The following is a 12,836-nucleotide window of genomic DNA, read 5'->3' on the forward strand; positions in this document are numbered from 1 at the left end:
CTATTTAAAATTAACGGCATTTGTTGATAAAAGTTAACCTTAAAGGAGTGTTAAAGCAAATCAAAGAGTGGTTCAAATTCAGAATATATAAGGACCTTCTTATGAAACAATAAGTTAAAGACATAATTCAAAAGTAAAATGGACAAAACTTTTGAACAAGTACTTTAAAACAGCCATTCGAGTGGGCAAAACACATATTAAAAAGTTCGACTTTTATGAATGAAGGAAATGCATATTAAAACCATAACTAGATATCCATCTCCACACATTCCCACCCACTAGAATAGTTTAAGTTAAAAAGACTATTAATATCAAGTATTGACAAAGCTATAGAGCAACTTGAAATCTCATATACAGCAAGTTGAGCTGGAAATAGGCTCAACCACTTTGGAAAAACTAGCAATTTCTACTAAGCAATAGCCTATGACTCTACAATTTTAATCTTAGATATATCTTAACAAAAAAAAAGATGCAGAAACACACATGTGCTATAAAATACATGTACAATAATAAATGTTCATAAGAAAACTTATTAATAATAACACAAAACTAAAAACATCCTAGATGTCCAACAAGTAGATCAGATACATACATTTTGGAATATTCATACAATGAAATTCTAAAGAGCAATAAAAATGTGCAAATCTATTGTTACATGAAAAAACATGACTATATCTCACCAAAAAGGTTGAGAGCCAAAGAAACTTAATGCCAAAAGGTACATACTGTATAATTCTGTTCATACTAATTTCAAAAACAGGCAAAACTATTCTATGGTCTTAGAATCAGAATAATGATAGTGATTGGAAGGGACTGGAAGAGATCTTGGATGCTGACAACTGAGTGTTGGTTTCATAGGTGTAAAATTTTTGTTATAATTCATCGAGCTGACCTTTTTCTGTATACTTTACTGTATTTCTGTTATTCTTTAATCAAAAAGGTAAAATAAAAGGCGATACAATGTTTTATTGAAAGTAAATGTGTTAGTTTCATACCATTCAATTGCACATAAATCAAAACTTTAAAATAATTTTTTTATAAAATCTGGGTTAATTTTCTAATTTCAAAATAGCTGTTATTCTCTCTAAAATAATATATGCAAACCAAAAGAAAAATACAGTAAACCATTCCAGTAGATATTTTTAAAGATTTTTAACTATATTATATTGCTTTAATGAATAAAAATATGCAATAGAAATTTTTATTTGATATAAAATTCTGTTATATTAATGTGAGACTCTAACTGGAATGCCATAAATATTGTTTATAATATCTTAGGCAATCTTGCCTGTTACAGATAGCAAATCTGTACTTTTAGTAACCATGACAATTAAATACTCTCAAATTAGAAGTCTTAGAATAGAATCACTGTTTATGGTGTGTGATGTTAAGAAGCAAAATTAGGGCAGAAAAACATAAAAACTTCAGATGCTTAGTTCAAAGTTAAAATAATGAATTCTCAAATGGCACATTGTAATTGCCTAATTCATGTTTGTGAAGCTGCCTCATGTAAATAACTGCAGTGGAAGACCATTGTGTTTATGATATATCCATAAATAAAATATATGTAAATTTAGAATAATTTAATCTCTTCTGTTGTTACTAAGTATATTGGGGAGTCTAGGGGTAAATACAAATCATCTAAAATAGAAAATTTAAACTGTGACTAACAAAATACTAAAACCAGATATCATGGAGAAGCAGAACAAGACAGTGATTAGTAACTTAGGCTTAAAAGTCAGATAACCTGAATTTGCATTCTAGCTTCCCTAACAGCTTTTTAATATCTCTAATTTTTCTCATTTTTAAAATGGTAAAAATAATAAATAAAATACGCTTTACTGGGTTTGGTTGTTATAACACGTGTAACACACTTAAAACAATGCCTAACTCAGAGTGACTGCTAAATAAACGGTTGTTTTAAATTATTGAAGTATAGTTATAGGGAAGAAATAGTTTGAACAAGTCAAATAGGAAAATCAGTCTTATATCTCAGAATTTTTAATTTTCAAACTGGACTCAATCAGTGCTCTGGGTAAGTACCCATCTATTTTTCATAAGTTTAACAGTTACACTATTTCTGCAAAACAGATTTGACTCATCTGATTCTCTAAGATTGTATGAATATATGCTAAGTCAAACTGAAAAGTTGAATATTGTCTACTTAATTAAGAATATCTAGAAAAGTATTTTAATAATCCTAGTTTAAAAAGATGAGAAAAAGAGCATTGTACTTGTCACCAAATATAAAAGAAAATACACTCTAAAGTAAAAAGATAAGTGTAATATGGATTTGTGTGTATGTGTGTTTGTGCTTGTATGTGTAGTCTAAATAATCAATCGATTAAATAAAAGATTTTAAAATATGTTTAAAACAAAATCTGCAGTGTAGTGGGTGGGTTTCTTCTCAGGTTATTAAAAACCAAAGTGAAAACTATATATAGGTATTAGTGCAGTATATTTTTACTTGATCGTTTAGGACTCTCAGTTAATTTTTAATATCAGGACCAACATTCTTTACCTGGGAAAAATGGTGGCCAGTTGCCAACATCTCTCAGTGAAATGTTTGGGCTAAGCATAATACATCAAACATGTAACTATTCTTGTTCAGCTATGCCACTATTATACAATGTTAGGTAAATTCTTATTTTTCTGAATTTGTTTCTTTATCTGTAAGTGTGGATAATCATGCCTTTCTATCTAACTTTCAGAAATGTTGTAAAGGATCAAATGAGGTTATGCATGGAGTTCTGCTTTGTAAACTACTGAACACCACACCAATGCAAGACCTTTTATTAAATAAAGAAAAGGGAGATAATGTTTGCAAATATTCAGCTCCAACACAGCTAAATATGTGTATAGACATTGTCTATGTAACTAAACATTTCTTCTTCCTTCAAAAATACAGAATTATTTAAAAGAGAGTTACTTACTAATTTAGCATTTCGGAATTATTCAGTGCCCTTAGTATGGCTTTTCATTACAAAATTGCTTATTAAAGAACTCTCTTTTACCTATTTCTCTGTATAAATCAACAAAACCAGGAAGTTAATTCCTGAAAAATTGCGAAGATTGACATAGCTTCTAGTTTTTATTTATTGATTTCCAAGGTAGAGCCATAAATCCTTAATTTGTTGAAATCTTTATATGAGTTTAGTCTTAACCTTCTTTTATTAATTTCTTCATAAAATATTTATTGAGTATCAACTATATGGCATATCCTTCATGACAAAGAGGAATAAGGCATGGCCACTACCCTCAAGGGCATATAGCAGGGTAACAGAGAAGCAAGCATCGGTTACACTATAGTATAATAAGTGCTGGCTGAGGGATTCATAGGTTGTTGTGGAAACACTGAAAAGAGCTCAAAACTTAGCCTAGAAGTTTAGAGAAGTCTACAAAAGTATCAGCTGACTTGAGCTTTCAAGAGTTTAGCAGTTTGATTACAGGACAAACAAGGAGACAGGTTATTTCTAGCAGATAATAGAATATGGAGTAATAGTAGAGTTTAGGAAAAGAGAGGAAAAAGATGGTATTTTAGGAGAAATGCAAACAGTGTATTGTGATTAGCATTGTGGGAGACTGGAAATGGAAGAGACTGAAATAATGAGAAAACGAATTTTAAAAAGTAAACAGACCATTTAATAAAGAACTTTGGGTTCAATGCAAAGGACTTAGGGCATCTTATTTCAGGAAAAAAGAAAAAAGAAAAAAGAGGGTCTTAGCAAAAGTTATTCGACAGAGAAGGTACCTGATGAGATTGGTTTTAGAAAAATAACTTTGGTTATGGTGTGGAGAATATGTTCAAAAAGAAGACTACAAGAGAAAAGGACTTTGAACTCTGAATATCTTCATTTCCTACACAAGAAATAAAGACTTTTAGTGATTAAGTAACTTGTCAAAATCACATAGATTGTAACTGGCCAAGTTGGGTTTCATGCGAAGCTCTGTACAACTCTAACACATATGCTCTTAAGGAACAGGGAAACTGCCTCCTATAAAAGAAACTATAATGCGAGCAACTCTAAGCATTTAGAAAATAGTAACAAATAAAGCAGTGCAGAAAAAGCAATGACGCAATCAAGTCTACATCATTAAAATCAAGTATAGGGGTGAGCAATTATCCAGTGAACTAAGGACCATCTGGATAATCCTGACAAAAGCAGATTTGACTTTTGTCAAATTTTGACTCAGATTTTGATTCAGTGCCTGAGTCATTCAGATCATTGTGCAAACAATGTGCCCTGCTCTGGCTGAGTAACCTGGTCATTAATATCCTCATAGTATGTTTTGCCCCATGGCACTTTTGAAATGGACAGTAGCTCAAAAAGAATTAAGGTACTATTCACTTCACAGGAGAGCCACATAAATAATAATGGGATCTTAATAGACTGAGAATGTATTTTATATGTCCCCAGGAACCATTCCACACAGGGATATATATATAATATACAGAAGCCAAATCCCACTTCAAAGAAGGCAAGAAGTTCAGCAATAGTATCCTCAAATGTGTGTTCTTATATTCAATTTATCAGGTAGCAGAAAGTTTTGAGCATTAAAGCAATGAGAGATACCACTGCTAATAGATTTACAGTATTATAACTACAGTATTGTAACTACAATAAAGTTACAAATTTCTGTATGTCCAAAAACATAAAATATAAAAGGCAAAAAACAAGATGAGGGAATTTTTCATAGTACACAATAGATTTTTTATTAAACTAAGAAAATGTGAATGCCCCATTAAAGAAATAGTCAAATTAAATACAAAAAATAAGAAGTACAGAGCCAATAAACATAAAAACATTTCTCAAGCTCACCCACAGAAATACAACTTAAAAAATTACTAGATACTCAATTTGTACTTCAAAATAGTCACAATTTTAATAAATGTTAATAATAATATTGCCATATTGACTTATACTGAGCATCAATTTGTGTATAAACTCTTCTCTGGGGCAATTTAGTAACCATTAGAAGTCTGGAGATATATGTTTGACCAGGTAATATCTAAGCAGCTATAAGGAAATCATCAGAAATGCAAAATTAATGTAGATTTATGTTCATTTTCATTAGTGTGACAAAACAATCTAAAGGCTCTATATAAAAGAATATTTGGCAGCCATAGAAAATGGTTAGTAATAATATTAAATGAAACAAATGTATGTCTATGTTATGATGTTAAATGGAGGAAAATTAAATATGAAAATGAATATTTATTCTAATTCCAAATCTGCAAATTTAAAATGCTGATGCATATTTATAATAATAAAACTGGGAGATTACAAGTGGATCTCACTGAGAATTTTCTTTTATTTATAGTTTTTTCTGAATGATTCTCTATTTCCTTATAATCATAAAAAATGTTATTTTAAAAGTAATATTAAATGGATACACTTTTGAATGCAATTTTACACAATAGGTCATTCATAAAACCATAGTGAAATAATGTACCATCCTCCTCCTGCTACATTTTCAACGTCATACAACTGCTATGTTCTTTTCTCAGGATCTGAACCCAAATGTTCTTGCTCCAAAGTCAGTGCTCTTTAAGATAGGGGGCACAGGGAAAGTTTCAAAGCAGAGCAGAATCAATAATGAAAATTAAAAATGCATTATACCAATAATAATATATGGCATCTCAGATTCAAGCAGAGAGACTTATACACTGATAGATTTGATAAATTACCTACTACACTAATCCAGACATGCAATGACAGATAAAACTGGTATTGAGGAAAACAGAAATATATAAGTTAGAATTGAGAATAAAAATGAATAAATCGGTTACTGAATAGATGGTGTGTACTTGGAGGCGGAGGAAAGGAAGCCTTAAAAAAAAAAAAAAAAAAGAAGCAACTAATCACAAACCAGAAAGCCTGGAAAACTGCAGTACCCTATGCTAAAAGCCAGTTTTAGAGTGATGACTATTGATGGGGAAAAGCGAGAAACAGTTTTCACTATGTACATTATCATTACCGTAAACAGTACTTCTACTACTAATAGCTATTATTTATGAGTCATTACTCTGGACCTCTGCGCCAAGCCCTACTTTAAATGTTGCATGTATTATCTCATTTAATACTCAAAAAATGCCACAAAAAACTGCAGTAAGTATTATTATAATCCCAGTTGATTTACTGATATTCACTTATCTGCATTATGACATAAATATTTACATATGTAGGCTTCCTTCCAAAGCCTATGCTCTTAGCCATTAAAATAGTATTTGAAATGGCTAATGGAAAAGAGATTAGGAATGGAAATACAGAAAGAAAATTTTATTTCCAATAAAATAAATTGTCATCAATTTGGGGGATTCATTGGAAAGCTAGAAGCAGAAAGAAGAGATAAGAGGAACACAGACAAAGGAAGTTTAAAAAGAGTAAGAGAAAAATTATGGCATTAGGTGATTGTGATATCAAGAAGCAAAATTTCAAGGATATGGACAATACAGAAAATGGCAGATCAGAAGGGGAGAAAAATGAACAATATACCAATAAAAAGAAAACAAACATTGGACAAGTAGAAGAAGGCCTTAAAGATGACTTAGAGAAGACAGGTTCTGTGATACAACACAATGACCAATTTACACGTAGAAATGGATGGGAATGAGAAATGGAAATGGATGAATGTTGTTGATTTTTTTTTTTAATAAGGCAATTACATGGCACAATTTGTATAGAGAAATATGAATTGTCTGTCTTTCAACTTGGTCTCTAGTTTGCCTCAAGGGGCACAAGATAAGAGAGACTATGTATAATAACCTGTACGTAGTCATAACTCCCATTGGAAAATTGAATCATTTAGTGGAAGGATATAGAAACACTCATATCATCCTCGTGGAATGGATAATGGAGCCAAAGGAAGTTTCCAAAAGTAGTTCCCAAAACATAGCCTTCTTTCAACAAATAGATTATTCCCAAATCATTTGCATCCATCCAAATAATTCCTTATGATGATGCTTCCTCAGTAAGAATCTTTGAGTCTACTTAGAATTGTGTTCATTGTGGTAGAGTATACAAAAATATATGCCATGGTGTTTTCCTAAAAAGTACTTCCTGTCTAATTAGACAAATCAGATGTGCAAATAAGTGTTAAGCAACAAAATAAGACTGATTGCATGAATAACTGAATAACATGGCCAATATTATTACTGGTATCAACACTGACCAAATTTTATTACTAGGACCAAAAACTATGGGAAGCTGAACTATTCAAAGGGAAACTGCTATGCAATATAATTCACAGTAGGTTATTGAAATATTACAGTTGATATAGTGATTTAAAAAAAATACTTTAAGCAAATTACTTGTGTCCTCTAAATCTACGAAAATTGAAAGATTATCACCAGGATGAAATAATTCCAGGCAATAGGAAAAATAAATGCACATATATCTATAAAAGAGGATCCATGTAGCACAAATAGATATAATATAAAACAGCAGCACAGGTTTAAATATCAGGTTCACAAGTAAAATTTGTACAAAGAAATATATTAAAACTACTCTCAAAGGTTATAAAAGTCCATTAGTTCTACATCCTGTAAAGTGGGTGGATTCTTTTCCCCCAGATCTCCAAATGCTGCTGGCAAAAAGTTACCACCCAAATAAATTTACTACCAAATAATCAAAGTACAAGTATAAGCAAACCATTATGCTCTGATGAGTTTAATAAAATATCCCAGATATGATATGTATTTATTTGATACGTATGTTACATTTCAGGCTGGTAAGGTTCACATATACACTGTGAAGCTGTAAAACTCGGGAAAATAGACAGATATCAAATAGCACACTAAGAATATATTCAAAATAATATTTGGAAATGTTGTTCTTCATGTGCATTATTTTATGCAGGGTTTCCTCAGCCTGAGTGCATCTTCTCTGGCTTTTCCCCCAATGGAGAATTTGATTCCCTTTTGCCCCTCCCACTCAGTGCTTCCAGATTGCTTCAGAAGGCCAAGGCAGCCTGCTCAGCAGCAGGCAAATAGGGCTGGGTGTGCAGGAGCTATATATAGCTCCACCTTGGAGATGTGCACTCACAAGCACACATACAAATGCCCATGCTAGATTTGGCATGAATTAATGAAAAAAAGGTTGCAGCTCTCCATTCTCCCTTCTTTCGCATCACTCCAATTTTTCAACAATTTTCAAAGCAGAGTGTCATCGGTCCCTGAGAGTGATGCAGCGTCTAATTTCTCTGCGGTTCTTCTGCCTACTGTTTCCAGCAGTCTGACTCCGGCAGGAACCGGCACTGGGCCAACACCTACTTCCCAGATGCGGTCACCCAGGGAGGCTGCCTCGCAGCCACTGCGAGTCCATTCGGGTACAATTATTTGACTCTCTGGGAATCCCCGAGAATAAACCCTCCTTTTAGAAACTAGGTGAGAAGGTGGTTCCCAGGAGAAAGCACCAGGCTAGGGAGAGAAGCAGCAAAGCCTCCGCAGTCTCTCCTCTCCTCAGTTTTCTGCAGAGAGGGGAGAAGGGCCCATGTCTTCTCAATTTAAACGTCATTAATTCGAACATACCCCTCGAGTTGCAGGATTTTTTCCCACCCCTGACTCCCGAAGGGCGCCAGCTTTTAAGAAGGGGGCCAGAGAACAAATAAGTCCCTTCTTCCCCTCATTGCAATCATTCCCAGTTTTTCCCGAGATGTGCTAGAGTCTAGACGCAAGGTAGAAGAGGAAGAACGAGTAGGTGCGAGCAGGAGTGGGGAGAAGCTCTTCCTGATCAAGGAAGACCCGCAGGTTCCCGGCTGCTCACGCGTCTGCTTCCCTAGACCCTCCCCTGCGGGATCGACATGGCACCCCGCGGGCGCAACACCCGCGGTGCCAGAGAAGCCAGAAAGGAAAGTTGACAAGACACAGATGGGGGCTCGGTCTCCTCTCCTGCGACACTGCCGCCCTGCCCCGCCTGTGACCCCTGGCTCCCGCATCCTGCTCTTCCTTCCCAGCACCCAGACCTCCTGCACCCCAGTCCCTCCTGCCATACTTCACGACGAGAGCTGAGGCCACCACATGAGATTTCGGGGTGACGAGGGCGGGGCAGGGCTGGGGGGAAGGGGAAGGAAGGCAACAGTAGCGTGGAAATACGCATTCTTTATCTTATTTGCAAAGAAGAAAAAGTCTTGCCTCCTACCTGTTCCCTGTTCCTGCTAGCTCCGGCGCGGCACAGCTGGACCATTACCTACAGGTTTCTCACTTCCGCTGCAAACACCTGGGAGCGCATCTCCCAAGCCGGCGCCCCTCCTTGCCTCGGCAGAGCCCACCAGAGCTACTTGACAGCAGAAGCCCGGCCTTTTAGAGTGGTCATTGGCTCCGAAGGGAAAGTGGGGCGGGCACGGGAGGGAATCTCACATCTCTGATTGGACCGGCCAGATGTCACTCTTACCCCAGGACCAGGGCTTGCTATGGACTGGGGTAGCTGCTAAACCCAGCTGAAAAGGGTCTCTGCAGTGCCTGGAACCAAACCTGCTGCTACTGGATCAAGGATCCCTAACAGGAGGAAAACTGGTTTGATGACTTGTCATCTGAGACCCCAAGAGGAAAGGAGGGGCCAGCCATTTCCAGAGAGCCAACACTTTCCAGAGCTTCCCTGAAGAGACCATCTGCTCTAAGTGATTTGACAGACAAAAATATCAGGGGCAGTGCCTCAGTGAAGAAGCATGAACTTTAATTAAGAATGAAGTAAAACAGAAAATATATACTTACATGAAAAAAAAAACACAAGAAAAAAAAAGACGTGAGGGTTTTGTTTATTTGTTTCAAATTTCCATTTTAGTCCAAAAGTAACATGGCAGTGTTTTCATGTGGAGAAAAGGTTAAATTGCTTATTCTGTAATGCTGAGACTCCCAAATGTTCCATAGTAGGAAGTTTTAAATAGGAAAGCACTGCATAATAACTGCTCAAGTAAGAATAAAGGAAGGAAATTAAGACCAAACTGCATGAAGGACTTTCCTTGAGCAGTTCATTAGGTGGCAAAACTCTTAAAATACCACCATACTGACTGATAATTAATCTCTTCCCTTACTACTCATATTAGTCCATCATTTCTTCTGTGCTCAAACCTTGAGGCTGCAGAGCATGTATAAGCCAACCCAAACCTAGGTGATCTCAAGTCTGTCTTTTAGGTGTACAGGGAGGAAAGTAAAACAACTTCGTGCCCATCTTCCATCTCTGCCATTTGTCCAGGTGGAATCAAGAAGCTATAGAATTCAAGAGACTTCTTAAATGGGAAAAATGATAGAAAGATCACAACTTGAGTTAGGGATAAGGAGGTGTCTTATTGTCGTGCCACATAATAAAACAATCTTCTCCCTCACAGGCTGCTTCCTTTTTGAAAAATAGCCAAGTTCTTCATCCACCTAAATTAAGTCGCTATCTTGACTAACTCTGAGCATATGACACAACTCCCATCCTCAAAGAGCTTACGATAAACTTGAGTCACTAGACAGCTATTAGAGAAGATGATATTGTTATTAAATGCTAAATCATGGTTGGCTATTAGCTTAGTGCTTATGGTTGTTATTACTATTAGGCCAGACTCTTCATAAAACTGGAGGAAACAAATTAGTGTATTTGAAAGTGGGAAAAGAACCCTAATGATAATTTATAGTGATCAATAGATACGATTCTTATACTGGAAACTTCCTTAATGCTAAATGAGAATAACCAAAAAACATAATGGCAAGTTTCAAAACCCTATCAGTCATGTTTCTATATAATATGCCTATTAGTCTTTCACCTCCACTCCAGGCACCCACACCAATTGTTCCACAGAACTGGACAAATCACTCATTACCTAGTACATTTACTGAGCACTTATTCTGTGCCACACCTTGTGTTAGGGCTAGGAAACTAAACAAGAATAATACATCGAACTTGTTAAAGAGGGACTTGGGAAACAATTAAGATAGTAAAATAATGTAGCAAGGAGTGTGTATTTTCAACATTAACATTTTTGATTCCTAAGTATACAATATTTTGAGTCACAATGAACTTCAGCAGATCCTCTAGATTTAAGAAATAAAGAAAAGGCAGAGTATAAAGGAAAGAAAATGAGTATTGAGGTTAGCACAGGAGTTGAAATCGGAAGTGAAAAGAATTCTAAAGAAATATCTGCTATCCTCATACTTTCCTTCCTTCCTTCCTTAATTTATTAATTCATTCATTCAACAAATATTACTATTGTAAATATAGAGGTAAATGATATAGGCAAGCTCTCATGGAGCATATTCTTTATTCTTCAAACAATGTTACTTTGTGTATTTACTGATATAATTACAGTTCTGTATGTTTGAGCATGCACATATAAGCACACATACACACAACTTGAGAACAGTATTAGGGTAATTTCTATCTGGTCATCAGGCACCTCATATATTTTCAGATAAAATAAACTCTCTCCAGGTTGTGGGTTATTATCTTCGAGAGAAAACCTGACTATCTGTTCCTGGAATACATATATTCTAATGTATATGAATATATCAAAAGTATCTGCTGCAAAGCATTTTATATTTTCCAAATCACTTTTGGATACAATCCCCCTCTTTGTTCTTAAGTAAATAGGAGAGTCATTGTTAGCCCCATTTCACAATTGAGGAAATTGAAATAGCAAAATTAATTTATTTTTTTGAAAATAAAGGTAATAAAAAAATAATTGTGCATACAATGCTTGGTATATAGAAGACTTCCAATACATACTTATTGATGAGTATATGGCTTACAAAATGAGAGAGTTTGAAGAACTTGAGAAACCACCAACTTATATTATGAAGGAAAGAATCAGGCATTATCATTTGCCCAAGGTCAAGGCAAGTATCTAGTTAGGGGCAAAGCTGAGTCTAGAACCCAGATCATAGTAATATTCATTAATTATTTTTTCCACTACAATGAACAACAATAACTTTTTCTGATATCTCTTTGAGCAGAGTTCTTGCCTTTTTTCTTCCCCGAACCATGCAGTCTTTTGAAGTTTTCATGACTGACTCAATGGTGTACTCATCTTCCAGCATCTATAAAAATATAGGAAAGCATGCCATTTTAACTAGAAATTAAGCAGAGCATAATCAGTATGAGATGCAGTTCACTTGTAGGTTTGGGGTCCGCCTCATGAGACTGGTATCAGACTGGTGTTGAGATGTAAAAAAAGCTGATAGAAACGAGTGGCCAACTAGGCAGATTGCCTCTGGCACTCATTGTCCCTAAAGTGAGGAAGAAGTGAACCACAGAAACATCAGTCTCAATCCTCTTTATCTGACAGCCTGGTATAGAAACTATTTGCAAAGCTTCAAAAGAAACAGTAGGAAAACTTTGCCTTGTTTCTTGGATGACTCTGATTCCCTAATTACTCAGAGTTCCATAGCACAATTTATTAGGCATCACATTGCTGAGCCTTCCTTGGCCCTATTATTGAATTTTTCTGCCATCTCCTCCTTCTTCCAGTCGCATTGCCTCTTATTCTTGAAACATTCCAATTTCCTACAACCAGTGATTAAATCCCAGTGAGAGGAAAGAAAACTACAGCAACAGTACAGCTTTCCACAGCATGTATTTCTTTTTTCTCCTCTGCTCCACCCACAATTTCCTCACTTCAAAGCTTCCCAGGAGAACAGTTGCTAACATAGCCTGATATAGCAAAGAAGGGGGAGAGTAAGGGAAAAAGGGCTTTTCCAATCAAAATTTCAAGCTCAATTCAACACAGCAGAAAGACGATGGAGGCTCTGCCCACTAGATTGAAGAGAGTCATGCTAAACCCAGCCTGCAGCATCTCAGAGAAGATCACATCAGCCCACTGACCTAGCTTTTATATAGCCAATTGGGAACATAGGCAAA

General features: G+C 35.5%; 1 protein-coding gene across 1 annotated transcript in view; it reads right to left on the minus strand.

Annotated features, from left to right (window-relative positions):
• Window positions 1-9,303, minus strand: part of CNTN1 (contactin 1) — a 293,683-nt gene extending 284,380 nt beyond the window's left edge. The window contains exon 1 of the mRNA XM_023524081.1: window positions 9,141-9,303. The gene's annotated coding sequence lies outside the window, so the exon portion shown is untranslated. The remainder of the gene's footprint in view (window positions 1-9,140) is intronic.
• Window positions 9,304-12,836: the final 3,533 nt, after the last annotated feature.

This window comes from Pteropus vampyrus, unplaced genomic scaffold (genome assembly GCF_000151845.1).
Source record: "Pteropus vampyrus isolate Shadow unplaced genomic scaffold, Pvam_2.0 Scaffold441, whole genome shotgun sequence".
Classification (NCBI taxonomy): Eukaryota; Metazoa; Chordata; class Mammalia; order Chiroptera; family Pteropodidae; genus Pteropus; species Pteropus vampyrus.